Raw genomic sequence first — 13,232 nt, 5'->3', positions numbered from 1 at the left:
CTCTAATTTCCATTAAGGAAAGCTAAAGCCTAGAAAGGAATCATATTTTTTTTTTTTTTTTTTTTCAGATTTCCTAGCTATGAAACAGAAAGTTCGTGTCACAAATTGACATCTGGAGACTCTAATGAGTATTTGTCCAAATCTCAAAAAAATGGGTAATGTCGTTTTTGACACGGCGTTGACAGAGGGGTGCTATCGTTTGTTCCCGTCACGATTATTATAACTACTTTACTCATTCGCAAAGCAGGAGTGCACTCAGACAGAATTCTTATTATGATACTGGCTATCGGCGAGCCAAGTTGATCTCGGTGAGATGAATCACCGATCAACCTATACAACCCAAAAGGCTTCTATATGGGCAATTGCCTCCGATATAAATATCTACCGACTGTTTGGTGAAGACACTTCGGATTATCTACGTACCTTCAAAATGGTGGACCTGAACAAAAATACTATGCCCAATATTATAGACGTTACGTCTGCTGGCTTCTGCAAATATCAGAGGTGATATATATATATTTTTTGTTCGTTAGCAGCCACAGCTATTTTTTCTTCGTTTCTAAATGGCGTGCCAAGTTCTTAGAAATTTCGGTCGTGTAGCAGTATACATTTGTGACAGGCTCCTGCCTATAGAGGTATTACTAGAATGAATGTAAAATGCATCCCAGCGTCTTTGGGCACAAATAGACTAATTTTAGCGAAGAGCTCGCTAACTATTCTGGGATATTGAGCGGCCGAATAGTGAATTCTATCGAACGGATCTCGACCTGTAATCGCACAACTTTCTACAGCTAGTCATAGATTCACTGGCAAGGCATTTGCAACAATCATCTGAAACTAGTTCCTTCAGACCTACGATTTGACCAGCATTAGTGAAAACGCTACGGACCACCACCTTATCCTATGAGTTGAAATAATAAACCTAACCTGCTTAGACTAATGTGTGACTAAGCTACCTCAATTATCTGTGATATTTTATGCCACTCAAGTTCACGAAAGAACCATTGCTACCATAATAATATCATAAACTCCAAGCATATGCTCGAATTGAGTGACATCACACGATTATGCTTACTTCAGACATTCGTGCTGCCTAAAAGCGGAATGCTTTTAGTTTATTTTGAATGTTTGTTTTTTTTTTGAAATTTTATTTACTTAGAAATGTTACTACACAACTTGTTACAGGGCGATTGGTAACTCGTCGATGATTTGCACGGTTCGTTCGCATCCATTATGCCTGCATGCGTGCTCCGACCGATTTCAGTCACCTTTTTAAGTGTCAACTCGCTAAGAGTTGCCACACGCATAATTCAGCACAGCCTCGATGATAGTGTATCTATAATAATAATATGTATCAATCTTTGATTAGTCTTGGCTAACGTTCCAATCGGATGGGTGATGGTTGATCTTCCAATGACACGTCGAGAATCCACTGAAGACCCTGGATTTGACACAACCAGTAGGCCTCTTTGTGGCGAGAGCTGCGGCCAGTGATCGGCAGCGTTTGAAAGTGTCCTCGATACCACTACAACTGGGTCAAGGCAACCTGGATTTAGGCACACTGTTACATAGAGACCACGATGTTTCAGACAACACAACTCCGTATAGGTAGTGTTATGAGCTATCGCACGAAAGCGGAGCAGGTAGCCAATGCTGAACAGGTCGCGTTGACGAACGAGTCATTTAGGCAACGAGGTGAATCCAGTGCTTTACGTTCTCAATAGCGCCGCGCGCATTCAAAGCGATTTATCGCTAGTAATGGTCTGCGTTTGGAGCTGTAAACCACTGCCAGGTGCTAAATTGTACGGTTTCAGCTTCTTCTTCAATTTTCACGTTATATATAATTAAATGTAGTTTCATATACATGCAACTCAGCCGCCTTCTTTGTTACACGATGAAGAATAATCTAGATCTAAATAATGGTCTTCTTTACTCACACACATTTAAATACATATATAACTAACGAGTTGACACTTCTGGTTTTTTTCTCGCGACGACAAGAATTTACTTATGTTACTTTCAGCACATTACCACTCAATCCTATGAGAATTTTGGTAATGGTAGACATTTTTTTTTTTTTTCTTTTTAATAAAAACCTTTCTCAGAAAATGACAGAGTTTGTTAAAATTTTAGCCAAGATGTCGGTGTAAAAGTGACGCCCCTTAATATAGCCTTTTTGTAGATGTTCTTCTTTGTTTTTTTTTTCGTTTCGAAATATGCGTAATCTATACGTGTATTTACAGAGCAAAAAAAATCATTTCTCAGAAAGTCATCTTGAAGAATATAACATCTAGCTTTTTTCTTCGTAGAGCTTAGTAACTCTGTAAGCACTTTATAGATCAGTGGTTATTCTTGACTCGAGAATGCAAAGAAAAACTAAGGTTCTGCTCCATACGCGGTTACTTTCTAATAGAAAATTTGGCACGAGACACAAATCCATGAGAATATTTCTAAGTAATTTGACAGCGTAATGGGCAGAGCATTATTGCGATGAACAATTCTATTAGACCTGTACTCTAGAGCAATAAAAAACATTTCATTTGGTACGCACGAAGTACGGATCCGTCAGTTGAACGTCAATTGAATTAAATACTCAACGTACTCGTTTTGAATATATTGTCTTAGTGTTTGGATAACCTGTAGCATAGAAAGTGCTAAGTATCAGTATTAACGAATTGGAGATATACGTTAACAGTTCTTCTTTGATATATTGCGTACGTTTTCTTTACTTACTTTCTACAACGTAAAATGATTTGACCGTCTTGAATGTCAACCGCGTCAGTGCTGTAATATATAGTACGAATTATAGGATTATTTAGTTGATTATAGTATTATTATTATTATTATAGTGCGTATATCCTAATTCTGCAGTCTATACATGTAAGAATGGTGGGTAACGAGCTTTACCGTTCTCAACAAACGCTAGAAAAGGTCCATGGCGGTAACTTATATTCGCTTCTGTTCTCAGTACGTATCATAAAGCCAGCAATCTATAGTAACTTTCTTTCTATCCCATCATCTTCCGCACCATAACAAGCTGGTGCCACTTTAATCTCTAAAAATTGCGAATAGACCCGTACAGCGTGCTGTCATTTAGACTCGACAACAGGCTAATTTGACGTGGGGATTTTTTTTGCTTAGCTGAAGATAATATGAAAGCGAAAAAGTCGGGTTTTAGGAAAGCAGATCACCCAAAGGAAGCACAAAGATGGCGTTGGTCTAATTTCGCCTGAAAACACATCTTTTTACATCGTATCGTCTGCTGTTAATATGGGAACACCTCATGGATAATCAATTGAACGAGTGCGATGTCTGGCTACCTAAAAGGCAACCGGACTTTTACCCGTCTGATCAAACCGGACATTGTGCGTAACACTAATGCCACTTGTAGACAAACTGAGCTAATAAATCAGAAATAACAGGATCAGAAGCTTATAGATGGTTCATTTGCTAATACGAATCGAAATTGAGTGAAATTTCTGCAAGAATGGAACAGTACCACTTGAAAGGACAGTGGAAAACGATGTGGACACCTCGTGACTCAACAGGCGCTCTATGGATTGCATCATGTCGTCTGCCAGGCACACGGTCCAGGAAAACATTGCCCATGCAAACTCGAGGTACCTTTAGTCAGTACTACGACGAGATAAAGCGTTCGCTGCCCGTAAGTACGTTTCTAGATGTCTTACGTGCAGTTGAGCTAGTTGTGTTTGAAAGCAACAAAAATATCGTCCTAAATGACAATCACATCCGTACTATCATTTAATTGCAGTTCACAGAGCAAACGACATTAATGAAGACATGAAGTATATCTTCGACGCTAAAAATGACCAAGGACGGCCATCGGACAGCCTACCAGAGCAGCTTAATTCGCATGGAACGGGGGACTGCGAACCTACCAGCGCTCGAGCTTGTCTAGCCGTGGAACTTTACAACATGTCAGTAGGATAGCTAAGGAAGAAATCTACTATGCGAATGCTATTCCCGATACTGCTTACGATGGTCGACAGCAGGCTGAGGAAACAACCGAAAAAGGAAAATGTTCATAACTCCTTTTGATTATTGATAATAAACCTAATAGGAAAAACGTCAACTGGATCAGAGAATGTACAGGCCAATTGAGCTGGAAATATGAACATCTACGCTTTGCTTTTAAACGTTGTAAAGCAGCCGTATCAGATACAAAGAGATTGCCTTAGGCAAACTTAAATACTTAAGACGAGGTGCTAAAGAATTTCGACCGCTACGACAAAAATTATCTTTATCAGGACTTCGAGCTGATAAAAAACCTAGTAAACTTTTTTCAAAAAGTAACGTATTCTGCATCATTGTCCTTCAAAGCAGGTTTTCAATCAACGAATTGAGAGGAGCGGCCAAATTCAAGTTAGTAGGCTCTAGAAGCATTTGAAGTAGAAACGAAGTCGATTATTTCGATTTACTATACAAATCAATTCCGAAAGTTTTGCGCTGAAGTTCAAAAAGAAGAAAATAGATGCCCTCATTTCCACATCAGGAACTGTGGTAGCATTGCGGTGGCTGCTGAAGCTTACCATAGCATAATCCAACATCGGAATATATATATATAAGATCATAGAGTGAGTCACTTTAGGGGTTATGTTCTAGGGACTTAATCGCAAAGTAATCAGTCGCCGCTGCGTGGTTTGAAGGACGATGACATGAGATACTGGTTTCAGGCTTCACGTCCAGTGCTGCCGTCACGCATTGCCTGAGATAAAAGACGATGATAATTTAGTCTACTCCTTTGCCGAGGCTGCACAGGTCTATATGTTATCGCGCTGTACCTTTCTATGAAAACATATTCGTGTGTGTGTGCTAGGTTCACTGGCAAACTAATCCTCGAGACTTCCAGTTGCACATGACACACACTGCCTTTGCCTTTAAGGCCTCTAAAATAGGCAAACCCAGCGCAATATAAGAAGAATAGAAAAGGGCTAATAATTTGAACTCATCTTGTGCAAACATGTTTAGTGTCATATCAATTTAGTTGAACATAAATATATCCTAATATTTTAAGACCGTTATCATATGGATCACTATTCTCAGTTCTGTTTTTTATATTTGTCCTGAAGATTGCCGTTGCAAATCTTCTGTCGGCCTCAGAAAGCCGAATCTGCTGTTAACCCGATTGGTCTCAAAGGGAACTATTTTATTTGACAAAATTAGCAAATTCCGGATCTTAATAACTGGGCTGCTAATCTAAGTGCCTGGAAGGCCCACAGAGAGTTGAACTCAGTGCGTATAGCAGAACTTTTTTACTGTTAAATTATGAGTATGAAGCAATCAATGTGTAAAACTCAGAATTTCTACAGAGTTCACAGTTCTCCTGTAAGATTTTTGGATAAAAACGAATCCTTTTTCTCCTGAGAATCCGGCACCGGCGATGATCTGCTATCCTAAAAGCATGCATGCAAGTTGAGCTTCCGTGGCACAGAATGACTAGCAAATGTCAATTATGACTAATATTAACTTCAATAAACCGATTATTTTGAGTTTTTTTTAGTCCGTCTGACGTACCAGGGTGCTAAAAGCTCAACGCATGATGAGCATAAAGCAAAATAGGGCTTAGCTGCCTATTCGTCATTTCGGCAATCCTAGTTGAACCTCAACTATTTCAAAATAGCAAACACTAGGCCATCACTTCATGGTTCATACTTAAAAACGATATAAAGCAGCTTTTTCAAAAAAAAAAACTTTAACAACAAAGAAGTGCATACATATAACAATGACCTTTCTGAATGGAGTCTTCGACCTTACTGGATTTCCATGCCGATACCAATAGTGTGATTAATAGCAATTTCTCATCGTTCTATCAAAATAAACTTCAAGTTACAAGCTCGCAACATTTTCAAGTATTACACATTATTATTCAAACCGATATAGAAAGTACATAGATAGACATTAATGTTTTCAAAGTGGTACTAGATTATTATACTTCACTACGTGTTTGACCGATTAAGTGGCGCTCTCTGGCCATCTTACTTGACAACGGCCCCACGTGCTCTGCTACTTGAACTAGCTGTCTTCTACCGCTATCTACCATCACTACTAATCAGAACTTTCAGATCGGTCTCTGATAGTAAAAGACTTTGGACTGTAAATGCCCGCCACTATATCGAACATATGAATAGTGCAGTAATTGGCTACTACGTTGAATTACGTAATACGCAGACTAAAGTGAAGACACGCCATCCAGGAGGTTCTTCGTCAGGTAATCAAATGCTACGGATTACTCGGACGTTGTCTTTTGAATCGCCGACGTAAAGCGAGAAAAAGTAACCCGAAAGACATTCTAATACATTGAATAGTTAACATCTGCTTGAAAGTTTACCTACTTTCTTTATTTGTTTCTTATTTCGTCAAATTACTGGGCTTCCTTAAGGCAGATATCTAATGGGAAACGCACAGCAATTTGTATAGCCAAAATATAGTTAAGCAACAACGTGGCTTGCGATAACCGAGCTCATGAGAAAAGGGCACTTATTCAGAAGTTACACCCCTTTTTCACTCGTTCGGAGATGGGTAGGAAAGGTCTGTTGCAGAAGTTTGCTGAGTAGATAAGCAAACGAATTGTAATGCTGAAAATAGGTATCACAAACGTCTGAAAGTAAGGAAGTAACGCGTTATGCAAACGCAGTTCTGTATTTCCTTTGTTAAATACAATTGCCCAACGAAAATTCTTGTAGCAAATCAAAATTTCCCATTGATAAAATTTATGTCATAGTGTATGATGTGTAAATATGTAATCACACAATAAAAGATAACCATTCTGGGCGATGTTGGTTTGGAAATATTAGACCACTGAGAATAAAGAAATCCAGTGTTACATACTTACACTGAAACGTCCTTCTCAATAAATCCTTGAACTGCTTTTAGGATCCTCCTCAGATAGTGTCCTTTGGGATGTGTCTAAGTCATGAAGTTAATCGCATATTGAGATTCATTCCGCTGAGGTCACGTGTAACGTATTCAACGTATGACGCAATACGGTAGGCTTTACAAATGTAGTTCATGTAAAATGTTTACCAGGATAAATACTGGCGAATAAATAAAATCAAATAGAACATTCAACATGTGACAATCTAGCTAGTAGCCTTATATTACAGGTGTAATGGAAAAACATACGTATCTCTATCGAATGTCTTCATATTTTAAAGTTTTTTCTTGCCTTGGGGCTTTCCATGGCCTATTTTTCTGCTCCTATCCTATGCAGCTTAGCGATCGTACGCGTCTTTGAATGTATTTGTTTTTAGTTTTAACTTGTAATAGTACAATATGTTGCCCAATTTTAGCTTTAGAGTGAGGTATGATGCAGCCACCTTCCAAACTATGCACTTGGATAAAGTGAGGATGTTAAGCACCAGAGGATAACGGCTTAACGAAGAATACATCTTTGCTGATCGAAGGAACATCCTTGGTATATTTAAATATCTATTTAAGATTTAATACACAAACGTTTGGCAAACCTACAAGTTTACATTTCTTCGCCGAAGCGTAGTTATTCACCCAGGTGCACTTAACAAGTTACGTATTACCTTCAGCCGCCTTAATAAGTTTATAGTACTGTTTTTGTACTGTTTTATAATCGATTATCCCTTCATTAGGTACACCCGACATAGCGCAAAACCTGTCGATAGGCTGAAAACAAGGCTGGGATTAGATAATACGATTGTGAAGGGGAAACAGTTCAGCGATTTTCGAGATCGTAAGATAAGGAAAACCTATTATGGACAATCGCCTCCCCCTGAGTGGCTGTTTTTCGGTAACTCACTGTGCTTCAAATGATGGTACTTGGGCTCATGAGACTTTCAGGGAGCTGGACTTAATTCCCGATACGCAGATGAATCTGACTGATTTCGTTTGATACATTAGCGAGAACGCTCCTGGTCTCCCTTGTTAAAATATTCGCAATAAGGAAAGACACTTGCGAATCGTTTAAGAGATCGTAGACGATCGTTCGGACCTCAGCTGTCGTAAAGCCTAAAATCAGCACTTATGAAATTGACCTCTGATATCTTGGCAGTCTGCGCCAACATCTATTGTTTCCAAAGGTAATTATGTGCTCAAAACTCTCATCTTAGTTTTTTCTATCGTCTTTTGAATACAAACTTGCAATACTGGTTCCGCTCAAAAAACCGAACAATAACCGATTGACGTAAGTTAGGTGTATGTAAACAGGCCTCCTTGCTGCTAGCTGAGTAGGCCAAGTGAACTAAAGTGTGATAGATGCAGACAGGATAGCAGTGATGCCTTACCACTCTACTTTTTGAGGTTCAAAACCGCGAGTCGCCAAAAAGAATCGTTGGCGACGGTGGCTTGGTCATGCACAGATAATTCTCAATAATTCTAAATAACAATCCTGACAGGAAAACTACAGTGCCTCTGTACTTCTGATTCGACCACCTGAAGCCATCCAAGCTTGTCTTATGTAGTGGAGTGTCCAAAAAACCTTATTAAGGGCTTTCCCCTTTAAAGTTTCCACTTCACTTGAATCTTGGGTCTGACTTAATAAATATTAACAGAGAGTAAAAGAGATAGATTTCTGCTTATGGTTAAAAATTCTTAATTTATCTAACAGTTGCATGATATTATGTACGAATGTATGTAGAAATGCATTATGCACGAACTCAGTATAGTGAGACATTATTGTCTCTAGCGAAAAGCGCTGCAAGCGTCAGAGAAAGACGTACATGATTTCCCGCTCAGGGAAATTAAATATAATTGAGATAAATAAAAATACATAGGTTTCCCGGAATTCAGCCTGCCAGCAAACTGTATCATAATCAGTTAACGGGCCACTGCGTATCTGCACTCCAATATCCCAATAAATGGCTCTGGAGATTATCAGGCAACGAGGCTTATGGGAATTGCATTGTGATTTACAAGGTTAGGAGGAATGTAGGCTTCTCAAGTATAAATAAATAGAAAGTCAACTTTTTTTCTTAATGGTCTCAAAATGGCGGTCCTGATGTGTACATGCTTCTATATAAGAAAGCATGCAGAATCGACGTCACGCTTGTTAGCATATACTAAAGCTAGTTAATATTTCTAAAGTCAGAACGCTTAGTAAGTTCTTAAAAGTTATAAGTATCTTTAGAATGTACTGATAGAGGAAACAGCATTTAGTGTGTATTAATGGCTCTTTGGGGATTTGCAGCAGCAGAAAAGTTCCGAATATTTTTGAGCTTTTCGCGTTATGTATCACAAGGAGTGTTGCTGAATAGAGGATTATTGAGTTCGATTTGGATACTTGCAAAACGTACCTAACAAAAACGTATGAAGCTGACCCATATGGAGCTGTAACAACGTAAGCAGGAAGGTGCATCTTTATCTGCAAACTCTAAGTCACGAAAATAGGTACATTTGAATGTAAATAAAAAAAATACGGCCTTACGACGCTACTGCAGGTTTGTTATAGGCTCTTCTTTCTACAGAATTTACACGAATCATATCCCTAGTAATATAGAAGTAAATCATATTTACACTTCACTGAGTTACTCCTTCTCGTCAGAGGCTTGCACACTAAATATATAGATAGGGCTGGTCAGATTGGAAGACAGAAGAAGTAATAGATTAGCCAGGCATTAATCTTAGCAAAAAAAAATAGATTTACGCAATTCTTACTCCTCGGCATTAGAAGAAAAATCAGGCCACCTTACAAGGTTACAGAGAAGAACAGATCCATAGATGAAGCCATTACATTCTCATGAGAATACGTATTACTATTCTATTTCACGACTTGTCCTACTATACGGCAGACAAAGGGATCGGCATGTTGGCACACATAAAATACTTGGCTAGCGCTAACTTTATGAGTTTTCTTAGACCAACTGTTCAGACAATTGCTCGATGCGGTATTATATCGTAATAAACAGAAAAGTCTACTTAACATAGGAGACGCATAGAAAGAAACCGTACGAAGAACTTGTACCACTTAACGAACGAAACGAGGCAGTGTAACCGTGAACGATATAAAAGAAAACGATTTGTAATCACATAAAAGACCTTTGTTTAACTTGCTTACTCAGCAAATGCAGCAACAACTTGCCGCTGTCGGTAATTTCAAGGAAATATAACTACGATATCTTACTTACTGTCCCGAAACTTAATCAATGGCCTAGTCAGTGACTTGTTTGCTTGTCATTACTATACGAGTAAGTTGTATACCTGCTAACAGCATAGGTGCAAATAATATCACTAAATGCGACTTACAGGCTGGATGAATCAATCTACGAGCTTTTGTCCTTACAAAATCCCATGTCATTGCATCACATAGGATGATGATAAAAATAAGAAATAGATGCGTCACCGATATGTATTGCTCATTGTTGTAATTAAGTTCTAATTAGACTGCCTGACAAGATATGATTCCAGGCTCATATGCTATTACATATCCTCTATTATAGATAAGGCTAGTCCCTAAGTCCGAGCTGTACATATATTTGAAAAAATCCACATTTTCATCAACGAACATTTATCGAATAAGGTGTTGTTTATTATTTCAATTGCTGCACACACTATATATATATATATATATATTTTTTTTTTTTAGAAAACAGTATCTGTGCTCTCGATATCTTTGGCTATGTACTTTTTATACCAAATAATTGAGAATTTTCTTATGAAATAGATTTAGCAGACAGAGGAACACGAGTCAGTCTTTTCGAAGCTAGATGGTAAATAAAATACGTCACAGCCAATGTCTAGCGTATTCGTGACGGGATACAAGATAAATGCAAAAAAACATGATGAATAGTTGTCCCGAAGTCGCTCTTGAATCATGTCGTTGTTTAGACAAAAATTGTTCTCGATCAAACCAGCTTTTAAGAGTTCTATTCGTTTCGTTATGTAAAAGTAACTGCATCGGATCATACAAATCGAATCGCACCCTATTCACAGCTAAACTTTTTTGAATCGAGAGCCTACACAAAAAGACTGAATGAGGACCGCTACGTCCTGTTTTTCTGGCTATTTTCTTGAAGAGTGTTGTGTCTCAGTCATACGTAAAAAATGCTAATGCACTTAATTTTTTAGCCATTTTTAGCCGTACGCCAATACAGGCCGATAATTGGACTTATGAAGCAACCAAGCTCCGTCAGTTTGACGTATCCCTAACACATGTATTCGGATCCGATCGATTTTCATCAATCGCAAAGCATACAGATGTGCATCCGCAAGCAAAGTTATTAACGTCCTGTAGATTGTGATAAGTTGTTCGGGTCATAAAGCTTAAGGTCTAGTATCATAAAAGGAGCGCGCTGTTTTTGAATAGTGCGTTTGATAGCTACTGGGGACTCAAGCACAGAGCACACGTTAGCGCCAGTCTGGACCATTCCCGCTCGTCTAGAATAGAAGACCACTGTTCATCTGAATTGATCGGTACGGTTTTAAATTCTTCTTCTTCTTCTTTCTGGCTATAGGTTTGTGAAGACAAACTGCCTCGTCGTCGTAAAAATGAGCCAAATCAAAGCAAAAAACGATTCGGATTCCCTCCATAGAGAAAAAATTTCGTTTGTTATTTTTTGCTTGGCCAAGTATTATCTGCTATTCAAAATCGCCCTTCTTATCGTGCAAGTCTGTTATTGCTCCTTTGTCCGGAGAGCAGTAACTTATCTCTAGCTTGAGATCTAGATCTTAGTCCCGAAAACTGGCATCTTTCCAAGCAAGTTAATTTCAGAATTTTATAAAATGAAAAAAAAAATTTTAAGGGAACAATTAGCATGAAGAATGTATAAAAATCGAATTGGTAAAGGCTCTTTTAGTCGGTTTTTTGTCGACGTCTAGGTGACGTACCATATATTGAATTGGCTATCGGTCGACATCTAATGAACAGACCTGTTGACCATATTCCCTAGATGCACGTAGATCTCGGCGTTTCCGGCCAACGTCTCAGCAACGTTCTGTCTTTGAAGACGGTAGGGCTAATGCCCCGGCGACGCACGTAGATCGAATGGGCCTTCAACCAACGTCAAATAGGCCAACATCAGAAACTGAATTCGTTAAAAAACTCACGGATGAAAAAGTTAAACCTGAAGATTGCTGAGCGTAAAACTAATCCACTTTTATGAAAACGTTGTGGTTTCTTCTAGAAGACATGCGATAACCCTTGCACAAGGTTCACAGCAATCTTTTTAATATGTCTTTGGCCAACTTACTGATTTTATACGTTGCAAATGCTTTATCAGAGAACAAACGTAGAGTATGGACTTCAGGTTCAAGCTTGGTCAATCAAAGTCACTTATTCACCTTTGAAGGGCAGTTTTCGTAATAAATTAAAACGTACATTTCCCGAGGTTAAGTTGTATCATTTTAATTAGTCGTCTGCGGTTATACAATATAATTGAGTCTATACAAAAATTATTGAAAAGACCTCGCAAACGATCTAAGAAAAATTGTAAAGGAAGAATAGCTACATATAATACCTTTCTGGAACTTTTTCTTGCAATAGCGTTCATCACATAGACTGAACTAGTCAGCGATCTCATAGAGTATAATGACAACAAGCAGAGCGTGTGCGGCAATCCAAGGTGTAACATAGATTTTATATTGAGGTGTAAATAAAGCGCATTACTTAGGCGATTCGTGTAGTTCTGTATAAAACCGTACCCCCATAGATAGCATTACATAGGTACCTATACGAGTTTTATATTTATCGTTGAATTCCTGAAAAACAGCGGACTTCGCCAACAGAACATCAAAGATCATTGCAAAATATTCTTATTCCCCGATAAAAATCAATAGTTAATAAGCGGTAACTTGACAGCGTGTTTTTCCGGCAACTTCCTCTACACCGAGTACGACTAACAATAAATAACTTTTTATCATTAATTGCTTACAACTTAGGTATTAATTTATTAAATCACAAAAAAAGCTCAGTACAGATGACCTCTTATTCCCGTTATGTAACTTTTATTCGTAAAATTTTTTCCAATACTTGTCAATTTTTGAGTCGCGCACTTCTGTTTGACGTTGAGCTGTAGCCGATTTATCCGTGATGTCTCGGAAAGGGCTGTGTTAATAGAAGGCGGAGGCTAACTTGTTGACGGTTTCATATTCAGTAAACAATATCCGTAAACAATATTCCAACTCCGCCCTTTAACGATAACCAGCAAGACATTTCTACAAATAAGCGGTTCATTTAGTATAGTGTTTGGCTGGTATCGATGTCATATCTATGCCCTATGTCAATCTGTATTTATGAATTCTTAATGCTC

The 13,232-nt window shown here is 38.3% G+C and overlaps 1 protein-coding gene across 1 annotated transcript in view; it reads right to left on the bottom strand.

Moving 5' to 3' along the window:
* The window catches only part of LOC111265014 (uncharacterized), a 63,841-nt gene that overhangs the window by 49,770 nt on the left and 839 nt on the right, over positions 1-13,232 (bottom strand). The gene's annotated exons all lie outside the window — the stretch shown is intronic.

The sequence above is a fragment of the Varroa jacobsoni genome, unplaced genomic scaffold, assembly GCF_002532875.2.
Source record: "Varroa jacobsoni isolate VJ856 unplaced genomic scaffold, vjacob_1.0 scaffold_923, whole genome shotgun sequence".
NCBI lineage: Eukaryota > Metazoa > Arthropoda > Arachnida > Mesostigmata > Varroidae > Varroa > Varroa jacobsoni.
Note: the sequence above shows the minus strand (reverse complement) of the source record. Positions and strands in the feature narration are given on the sequence as shown.